General features: G+C 46.7%; 1 long non-coding RNA gene across 1 annotated transcript; it reads right to left on the bottom strand.

The window, feature by feature from the left end:
- Positions 1 to 3,016: 3,016 nt before the first annotated feature.
- Positions 3,017 to 6,449, bottom strand: LOC120103563 (uncharacterized). Its single transcript, XR_005506085.2, has 3 exons — positions 6,311 to 6,449; positions 5,828 to 6,034; positions 3,017 to 3,700 (listed from the first exon to the last, which is right to left on the bottom strand). It is a non-coding gene; the product is annotated as an uncharacterized LOC120103563 (long non-coding RNA).
- Between the last annotated feature and the right edge of the window lie 4,630 nt (positions 6,450 to 11,079).

Below are 11,079 nucleotides of genomic sequence, written 5' to 3'. Positions count from 1 at the left end.
CCCTACACACACACACACACACACACACACACACACACACACACACACACACAGAGAGAGAGAGAGAGAGAGAGAGAGAGAGAGAGAGAGAGAGAGAGAGAGAGATAGCTCCATCTCTTGGGGTCTGTAGGGTGGGTCCACAGTAAGGACAGGGGATACTCATAAACTCAACCCCATCACTCTCCTCCATGAATCAGGTAGGGAAGCCAGGTGTAGTTAGCCTACAGACAGGTTGCCTTGCAGTTATCAGGGCCTAGGTGAAGGGAATCACCAAACCTGGAGTTTGCCTTCACCTAGAGGTGCCTCTCAACTGTCAAAAATTCCTTTGCCTGTGCCAAGGGCCTGAGTCAATATGTACTTTTCTCCATGGGCCCTTCCTAAAGATTGCTACTCAATCAAGGCCAATTGTAAGGCTCTGAAAGCCCAAGTTCCTTCAGATATCAGACCAGAGATTATTGTCCCAATATCGAAAACTAATAAAGCTCATCAGAGCTCAGAAAATGAATGGAGGGGTTGAATATGGATCAATCCTTGGGACCAGGGGGAACATTCCACCAATAAGGTTCACACTAGGAAAATGTCCCCAATAGGGAATACAGAACAAAATCCAAAAACCTATTTCCTACACTGTTGAGTTTCAGCAGTGCTGAAGCAAAGAACAGTCCGTGTTCTTGGCATAGTTTACATTATCCATGGTCTTGCTTGTCCGTGCTCCTCACTGCCCGAGAAATTGAGTTTTACTAGTGAAGAATGGACCTTGTGTGACTATATTTATATTTGTGGGGAGACCTTGTGGCAAGGACTTTGTGTGTATTTGTGTGATGCAGGGTGATGCTGGAGGAGGATAAGGTGGGCAAGAGTCAGGGTAGAGAGGGTGTAGGAGGGGGCATCCCGCTCCAAGGACTCTCTTTGGAAAGTTGTAAGAACCTACTATAACCTGTGTGTGCTCTCTCTCATCGAGCAATTGCCACTCAGGGCCTCCCCCCTTTCCCTTTCCATCCCTACTTTTTGTTTGTTTGTTTCTCTGTGTAGCCTTGGCTGTCTTGGAGCTCATTCGATCTGAAGACCAGGCCAGCCTTGAACTCAAAGAAACCTGCTTGTCTTTGCCTCTCAAGTGCTGGGATTAGAGGTGTGTGCCACCACTACCTACCCCTCACCCCATTTCTCCCTCTCCATCTATCTTCTTTCCTCTTCCTCCCCTCCTCCTCCCCCCTCCCTCCCCCCATCCCTTTCTCTCTCTTTGTGGTATATGTCCCAGTGCCGTGTACATGGAAGTCAGAAATTGATCCTGGGTGTCTTCTGTCTCTCTCCACCTTACTTTTTGAGACAGGCTCTCTCATTGAAAGTGGAGCTTACTGTTTTAGCTAGAGTGGCTCACCAACAAGTTCTGGGGGATCCATCTTTTCCCCTCACTCAGTGTTGGGGTTACAGATGTGTGCTGCAGGCCCTTTTTACTTGAGTGTTGGGGAACTAAACAGGTCACCATGTCAATACAATGAGCACTTTGCACAGTGAGTTATTTCCCCAACCCACACAAGTTTGGTTTAATGTATTGATCCAGAAAAATCTTTGGTGCTGTCGTCCTGTTGGTTTGACTGAAACGTCTACAGGAGATGGCTAGCTTATCCACAGCTCAAGGATTTTGTCCACTCCTTATCTTGAAGGCACAATGGCTAGTGTCTGATTGAACAAGCCTGGATGCAAATTCTTAAAGGCCTTGGTGATTACTTACACGTGTTAGCCTCAGTTTGCTCACTCATAAAATACGGGACTGATTTTGATTTCATGGGGCCGTTGAGTTGAATAAATAAATAAAATAAAAGGGTATGTGGTACTCTTTATGTGGGGGGAATTAAAAAATGTTAGTTTCTACCCAAATATCAGCTAGGCAGTGTTTCCCTCATGAATTCATTGAACAAATTTGTTGTCAATTAGGTGGTGGTAAAAGATGCCCCCTTCAGTTGTGCAATGTTGTGGCCTAGATGTTCCCGCCCTTATGAAATTACAGTGTAGTAGATAAGAAGCAAAGTGGAGTCAGGTGCTAGGGAAGGTTGTGACAGCATATTTTCATAGCCTTGTTTTCTGATGTCGCCTCAGTTGGCTGTGTAGCTAGGTAGGAATATATGCTCAAGGGGAATTCTTTTAACAAAACCTTTGGAACAAGACCATAGTGACTCACAGCAGGCTAAGCTCTAAGAGCAGCAAATGAAGGGCTGGGGAACGGCTCAGAGAATCAAGCAGCTGTCACAACAGCCACCGTCATCTTCTGCTTATGTGGGACTCTTCTCTTGCAAGCTAAGTGCTTTGCAGACATTACTCAGTGAATTCTCACAGCTTCCTTCTGGGGCAGGGAGGAGGCAGAGATTATTAGAAATGAGGAAACAGGCTTGGCAACAGAATAAGCGCCGTGTCTGAAGTCATACAGCCAGCACATGCTCTGGTCCCTGAATTGGGTTGCCCAACTTGTAACCCATTGGCTTACTCGGTGTCCATAGGACAATGGGGTTGGGGAGCTGTGTAACTGGGAAGCACAATTATAGGTGATGGCTAGGAAAGCCTTACAACTATGCTTCCCAAACACTACCTCTGGTTCTTCACTCTGTTTTGCATGGGTGGCCTTAAACATCATGTGTAGAGACACTATTGGTTGGTCCCTACCATGTTCATTGAGGCTGTCCTTGAGATGTTCCAGTGCTGGACACTTGGAGGTAAAGTGGTGTTAAGATTTTTCTTTCTATGACTTTGGTTACCTGGTCTAGCCAACTGTGGTCCACAAACATCACATAGAAAATTCCAGAAAGAGTAAGTTTAAGACTGTATGCTGTAATGAGTGGCATGATGAAATCTTGTCCAAATAGAGCAGATGACCCTCCCTCTGATGTGTCTTCAGAAGGTCAGTTGTAGCCTAACGCTATGTCACAACATGGACATCAACTGAGTTCATTATCTCCCATGATCTCCCATCATTGTAAGACGCGCTAGAACCCTATGAGATAGATGAGAAAAAAGAGCATCTCCAAATACCTTTTATTGTAGCATCTTGTTATAATGGTTCTGTTTTATCATCAGTTATTGCTGTCAATCTGTTACTATGTCTAACTCACAAGTTAGACCCTATCATAGGTATGCATGTAAAAAGAACATATATAGAGTTCAATGTTACATATGATTTCAGGAGTCCACTGAGGGCCTTGGAAGGTTCCTCCTCAGGATCAAGGGGAACTACTGTAATTTACTCCAACCCACTCATGTTACAAATGAGGAAGCTAGGGAGCAGAAAGAGGGGATGTGATTCATCCCAGGTCAGATAGACAGACAGTAAGCAGTAAACTCTGTTCTTTGGTCACTTGCTAGGACTCTTTCTCCTCTAGCAGAGAGGTTCCCAATCATCTCTCTGCTTTCCAGCTCTGAGTTCTTGGCTGTGTGACTCCTGATACCATACATACTTCAGAAACCGAAGGCTTCAATTCAGTGATCCTTGGAGGTTAAGCGTCTAGATCACCTCTGGGGAATGTTTCTGGGAGCACCATCTACCTTCATGGCTTTCTTGAAAGCTAGGCACAGAATGGTGGTACCTGGAGCCAGCAGTGAATCCGTGAGATGGGGGATAGAAGCTTGAGATGCTCCCAGGTGCTCCCTGCTAGCTGTCTTCAGCTCCATCAGGTCGAGCCACCACTCTGGCTGGAGAGTAGAAAGCATTCTGCACATGGGGGACAGCATCAGATGGCAGTCAGATAATATCTCTTTTGGTAAACTCTTTGACCTACTGACCTTGATGGGTTCTTCAGCTATGCTGTCATGGTGCTTTGAAGGTCTCTACTGGTCCAGGAAAGTGACAGAGTCCCAGGCTTGCTACCCCTGCCCACTGTCCTTCCTCCACCTGCCTTCTCCAGCTACAGGGTAAGACTGATTTTCAAGCCCAAAGTCCCCTGGTATCACTGTGGGTATGGCCTCATATGATAATTTCTTACTTTTATTTTTTCCACCCACTTTGTAAGTTCTCAGTTTTGCTTCTGACCTTATTCCCAGGAGCAGGGAGTCCAAGCAGCAGATTTCACTTGGCACAGGGCTGCTGCTGCTGCTGCTGCAGGCTGAGTGCCCCTAAGGATGCTAGCAAGGGGGACCTCCTTTCTTTCCATTTCTTTGTGATTCTGCTGTGGCTGAGAGCATTCTCTGTGTGCAGCATGGCTTTGACTCACAGAAAGTCAGGAAAGGAGACAGGAAGGACCTGGTGAGAAACTGCCCATTTTGTGCTTGAAGCAGTTCTCCCCACGGCGAGGGGTAGGGGGATGTTGGGGTCCTATAGGCAACGATGGGATCCTCCAGTGTAGGCAGAAGAGGAGCACGTGCTAGCACACGGCTTGAGGCATGGGAAGGGAACCCTCTCAGCATACCCTTCCCACAATAAGCCCACGGCAGCTGCCCGCTGCTGCTTCATGCGGTGCCGACCTGCTTGGGGTCACACATTGCCTTGCTCCCCAGATGCATCGAGAGCGTCAGGCTTATCTTACTGATCTGCACACTCAGAAGTGGGGAAGCAACAGGTATTATTACTGCCACTGACAGATGAGAAACTGGGGCACAAAACAGGTGCAGTGTGGGAGTGGAACCCAGGCTGGGAGCAGAGATCTAACCCCAACTCGCAGGGCATAACGATGGCCAACCCTCAGGAAGATGGACTTAAACAGTCAGGTGGTCACCACATTTGGAGTGGGGGAAGTGGGCCTTGCTGTCCTGCTGGTAGGACAGTCTGTGGGGCTTCAGTCGTCACGCTCATGTTTTAGATATTCATTTTCCCCTTCCCATGTTGGGTAGTGAGTAGAAGGCCGTGGTAGTTGTTGTTATTGTTGTTGTTGTTTTTACTTTTCCCACACATCTTAATTATTGGTCTCTGAAGTTATTCAGTTAATAGAAAAAACATACGGTGATTATTTGTAATTAAGGCATTTTAGTTCTGCAGAGAGCACGGCTGTAAAGAATAAGAAGACCCACTTGGGGCAACAGAAGGTAGTGAGATTGGGACTCCATTGGCAAAGAACCAGTCAAGAAATTCCTCAATTCTTTACATGTAATATTTTCACATTTAAAAAATTTTCTCTGGGTGCGGCATGCACGTGCACCTGTGCTCACATTTAAAAATCTTTTCTGCGCGTGCACACGTAACGCAGTGCATACAGAAGTCAGAGGGTGACCCCAAGAGTCACTTCTTTTCTCCTTCCATCATGCGAATGTCAGAGAATGAACTCAGTTTGCACAAACATGGCCGCAAGGGGTTAGAACAGAACAGTTCTTGGGGAGGACTCTTGAAGAAAGGGGTCCCCAGTGAGTCCATCTCTCAACCGCAGAAGAAGTCCTGTGGGTCATTCCCCACTACACAGAACTGAGAAGCAGCTTAGCTTGGGCAGGAAGAATGGGACCAGGGTGGGGGCAGAGCTAGTGTGATAGTCTAAAACCTGACCAGGATGCTAGTCCCACCCTGGGTGTGCCCAGGGCCTGTATGTGTTGCACTCTAATGAGGGGTTGGGCCAATAGTGACGAGCTTTTTCTTCTTCCTCCTCTTTTTTTTTTAATGAGGTGCTGTTTTGCATAGATAAATACTATGATTGTAATGTGGGAACCAAATGGCAGGTCATTATGCACCAGCACCCTCAGAGGTGAGATTACGGATTATGAAACCCTTCTGCTTCGGGCCTGCTGCCTGACCGTGGGAACTAGGAGGTGTCTGGTTGTCTGGGCCCCAACCTGGGCCAACTGGCTTGAGGCCCTCCTCCCAGGTCATCACCTGACAGTGGGGTGGGGACAGGAAGCTTTCCTCTCCACTGCTTACCTGAGATTCAGAATCCCTGGCCGGGCAAGTGGAAAAGGGAAGGCTCGCTTCCATCATTGCTGTCCCACTTGGATCCGTGGTCTGCCATTAGTAGGACCAAAGCTCTGCCCTTAGCATTGTATGGAACTGACCCCTGAGTGTTACAGAATGAGATCTGGGGCTGTAGAAGAGAGGTCCTCAGCAGGTCCATGTGTGCCGATGCTCTGCCTGGGAGGAGACAGAACACAGGTAAAAGAAAAAAAAAAAGAAAAAGAAAGGAAAGAAAGAAAAGAAAAATGGCTGATTCTGGATCTGTCAGTAGACACCTAGCTGGGGAGCCAATCTCAGAAGAGGGGCATGGTCTTGAAGGAGCCTGACGCTTGAAGCCTTGGAGCATATTAGAGCAAGCAGAGATGAAATGGAGAAGACTGGGAAGCTAGAGCCAGAGTCTGAGTCTCCAGAGGATGCTCCACCATGTCCACTAAAGAGGGACTCGATAGTTACCAGACATCAGCCAGCTAAGAAACTGCCCACACTGAGCTTCGATGCACTGCGTGCCTTTTGTCAGGTTCAGCAAAGAGGCAGAGGATGAACACTGCTGAGCTTCCAAGAGGTCGGATCTTGGAGATAAATACAACCAAAGTCAGCACCGCCTGAGGAGGGAAGGACTTCGGAGACAGCGGTGGGGGGGTGGGGGGGGAGTGGGGGAGTGGGACTGGGAGGTGGGAGGGGCTGTGTCCCAACTGTGGTTAAGTGGCTAAGAGCACTTCCTACAGATCACATCAGGGACAGGCAGCCTTTGGGACAGTGTCCAGCAGCCCAGGCCGTCACTCACTCATTTAGTCAATTTATGACTGTTCATTAAGCACCTGTGATGATGTTGGCAAGACAAAGAGTCTATCTTCATCTCGATGAAGTCACAGCAGCCTCCCAACAATACACGGCTAGATGGCAACCAGTTCGTTGCCCGGGTTTTCAGAATGCTGTCATAACATGGCTCCAGGGAGGAAGTGAGACTCAGCTGCTGGACTCCATCACACCCTCCCCTCCACTTCCCGTCTTCTAGCTGAGCAGCTGGAGCAGGAGCAGGAGATGGGACCTGACAGAGTCAGACTCCACTCTTTCCAAAGTCTTGATGGTCAATGGGCCACCGCTGGGTAGGACCCAGACAGATTTCATGGTGTGGCAAGGAGTGTTCATGATGCAATCCAATTACGCCAGGCTGTTAATGGGCTAAGTGCTGTATCTTTATTATACATCAAACGCTGGGACATAGTAAGCACATACCGTATCTCAGGCCTTCCCCACAAATGGTGCATTAAAATCATGATTCTGTAAGAAGCTCGTAACCCCTATTTACCAGCTGCTTCAATGACTTGACCTTAATTGATCTATCTGTAAGGCCAAACATGACTCTTACACCAGAGCTCTGTCAGAATGACTTAATGGAGGATTATAACGCTTGTGTTTCATAGCACCTAGGAATAGCCTTTTGTCTTTTTCTGTTTATCCTCACTGTAAGGGACTGCTGTAGATGTTCTGCAGACCTCTAAGTGCAATATTTGAAAGGAATTTGAAGGACGTTATTAATCAGAAGTGAAAACTACATTTTTGTGTGTTTGGTGTTTTTGTTAAATTCTATTTAAAACCATTCTATTACATTTTTTATTTGATATTCATATACACTAATGGTTGGATCCAATCTAGTATTCTTTTATTACCTTCCAATTCCTGCCCTATCTCTACCCCACTTTTCCTTCCAAACTTCATGCGCTCTCTCTAATGCCCACTGAGTCTGTTTGTTGCCGTCTGCACGTGCATGGGAACTGGACCATGTATTGGAGCACAGCCTTCCAAGGTCCACATCCCAGAAGGAAAGCGACTCTCCTTCTCCGGGTAGCTAACAATTGCCAAAACACTCCTCAGAGAGGAGTGGGAGCTCATGAGCCCCTCCCCCATTCATCCTGGGACGCTGGCTTTGATCTTGTGCATGCAGTCACAGCTCTTACGAGTTCACGTATGCAACTGCACTGTTATTTCTGACCAGTGCTGCTTTGCTACACTACAGACGTCCATTCTCTTTGGCTCTTAGAATCTTGCTATCTCCTCTTCTGCGATGATCCCTGAGCCTTGGGGTAAGTGTGTGTGTGATACAAATGTCGTATTTATAGCTGAGAACTCTCGTGTCTCTCATTCTCTGCATGGGGACCAACGTTAGCTCATCACCTACAACGTTAGCTCATCGACTACAAAGAGAAGCTTCTCTGATGAGGGTTGAAAGATGCACTAATCTATGGCTAGAAAGATAAGAACTCAGGAGACAGCTTAGTCCATTTAGCAGAATAATAGCACCAGGTTCACCCCTGGAGCCCGTACCAAGCCAGCCTCAAGTGCCTGGCCCAATTAACAGTAGCAGGCCTAAGGTTCATCTTGTGGAGCAGGCTTTAAATTCAATCCGAAAATGGTTCTTTACTCCCGTAATGTTACTGCCACCACGGCTCCCGTGAGCCTGTCTTGTCAGACTAATCGTTACTGTAGCTTGCTTGGTTGATTTTTTTGAGACAGGGTCTCATATTATAGCTCAGGCAGGTCTGGGGCTCACTATGCAGTCTAGATTGGTCTGGAACTCACAACAATCTTCCTGTCTTACCCTTTAAGTGCTGGGAAAACAGGCTTGTGCCACTCTACCTAAAGACAAGCTGTATATTTGAATATATTTATCATTTTTAAGAATTGAGGGCCTTGAGAGACAACTCAGCAGTTAAAGCACTTGCCAGCAGGCGAGGGAACTGGAGTTTGGGACTGGTGGACCCATGCAAGTATGCGTGGGTGTGGCAGCTTGCCTATAATTTCAGCCTTGAAAGGCAAAGGCAGGAGATTCCTAGACCGAGCTGAGTGCCATGACTAGCCATAGACTCACTTCTGAGTTTGACTGAGAGACCCTCCCTCAGTGAATAAAGTATAAGAGTAACGAGGAAGATTGCCGGTATGGATTTCATGCCTTCACACACACACACACACACACACACACACACACATACACACACACACACGCACGCACACACACACACACACACACGCCCACAGAAAGGGAACATGTCTACACACACACCCCACACACATACACATAAAAATAATAAATAAAATAAGCAGATTAGAGCTCAGCACAGGGGAACAAGTACAAGAGAAGATGAGATAAACAAATAGCCAAGCATCTGAATGCAGATGTATTAGTTAGTACTTGTTGTTACTGTAACAAAACCCCCGAAGCCATATTACTTTATAAAGAAAAACTTTATTTAATTTACGGTTCTGGGGACTCAAGGGCATATAGCCAGCACTAATTAGCTTTGGTGAGGGCCTCGTGGTAGATGACTTCAGAATGATGGGAACATGTTGGAGAAGATCACATCACCAGACAGGAACCAGTGGGAGACCTGGGTTCCATCATCCTTTCCAAGGACATCCAAGTAGGCCCTATCTCTTAAAAAGTCCCAGCCTGTCACCACAGGTTTGCTAGACCTCTAGCACATGAACCCCTGGAAGGACCAACCTCATGTAATGAGAGCGGTGGCACTGTATAGCCATTAGGGTTGCGAATGGCAATGCTTTTACAGAATGAGAACATCCATTCATCAGCAAGGTTGATGTTGAAGGCTGTTTCTGAGAAGGATCATTACGGCACAGCGCTAGGATATAGCTAATTTCATTATCTAAGAGGAAGCTGTCCAGGATATAGCACAGTTGGTAAAGTGTTTGCCTAGCGTGCACTAAGCCCCGGGTTTGATCCCAGCACCGTGTAAGTAAGGCAAGGTACTATATGTTTCACTTAGGAGACGGAGGCAGGGGTCGGGGGATCAGAAGCTGAAGATATTAGTGATTTGCAGGCCAACGTGGGATAAATTAAAGCCTGTCCCTAAATATATAAATAATAAAACCAAAAATGGAAAACAAATAAACAACCCCCAACCTTCTTCCAAATTAGCATAACACGGCCTGTAATTGGAGAGCTAAAAGAGGAAAGCAGACCTTTCAGACTTCAGCAGAACTCTTCACGGTTAGCGATTTTTTCCCCATCACGATAAGATCTCGTTCTCGGAATGCGGTTCAGGCTCTGGAGGCACCTGAGCGGCCTTCCTGCTGTATTGAAGGGGCAGACTCTTGGACATTACCCACCCCCAGAACAGGATCCCTGGGGCTGCAATCCAAGAGTCCAAGCCAAGCCAAGCCTCCCCATGTCAGGACACATATTCACATTTGAGGGCTGGTGGTTTACAAGTTCTCAAAAACATCCTGGAAGCAGAAGAGGGAGAGTCAAATCTTCAAATTTAATAACGTTTAAATTTTACCAAAAAACTGTCTTAAGAAATGATCTTCTGAAATACACTCAGAGAATTTTTGTGTTAGCATCTGGTTGCCATCTGCCCGGAGATGTTAGTAACTGTGCATTAAGAATGTCTTAGTACTTGATCTAATGTATTCTTTAGAATTCTTTGTAAACACATTCTTAAGACAAATGAACTATTTTAATTAAAACAGCACATTTGAGAGGGGAAATATATCCACAAGAAGACTGTATTTATAAGAACATGGAAATTTTCTAGGGCTCTGAGCTTTTGTCAAATTTAACGTCCCATCAGTGATCAGCAAAATACACTCGCTGACAATGTTTGTGGAGATCCTAGAAAACTATTACGTTTTAGGGATTACAACAATTACTGTTCAGTAAGTTGTTCGTTTGGGGGCTGAACTTTGGTTGAATTGATCTAGGGCCTCTCAAGAAGCCCCGCTAGGATTCAGGAGGAAGAGGATGGAGGGATTGGAAGGGCACCAGTGGGTCTCCCTTGAGATACTCATTCGTGGGGTCCTAAGAAGGCCCACGGTATTTTTCTCCGTTACCAACCAGTTAGCTTCATCACAGGAAAGGGCAGTTCTTACCAGGCTTTTAAAGATGCATGATTCACACTTGAAAAGGGAAGACCCCAGATTGCATTAACTTGGAGAAGTAGGGACAGACCGTACCCTTACAGGAAGCCACTGGGCACCTCATTTACAGGCAACAAAGTGTTTCCTCCGTTTTCTGGGCCCTCCTTGTGGCTACCACAGCTTTGTTCTTTGTGTGAAGTACACGTGAGCACCAGGCTGGTGAGCATCTAGCAAAAGAGCCTTCCAAAGCAGCCTGTGTGGATGCCACCAATCACTGCTGTCTTCAGCTCATCTCTGACCCTGTCCTGGCACTGTCACTGAGTGCGATCACTAACAGTCGGTTTCTT

The sequence above is a fragment of the Rattus norvegicus genome, chromosome 6, assembly GCF_036323735.1.
Source record: "Rattus norvegicus strain BN/NHsdMcwi chromosome 6, GRCr8, whole genome shotgun sequence".
Taxonomy (NCBI): domain Eukaryota; kingdom Metazoa; phylum Chordata; class Mammalia; order Rodentia; family Muridae; genus Rattus; species Rattus norvegicus.
The sequence above is the reverse complement of the archived record's forward strand: the minus strand, read 5'-3'. Positions and strand labels throughout refer to the sequence as shown.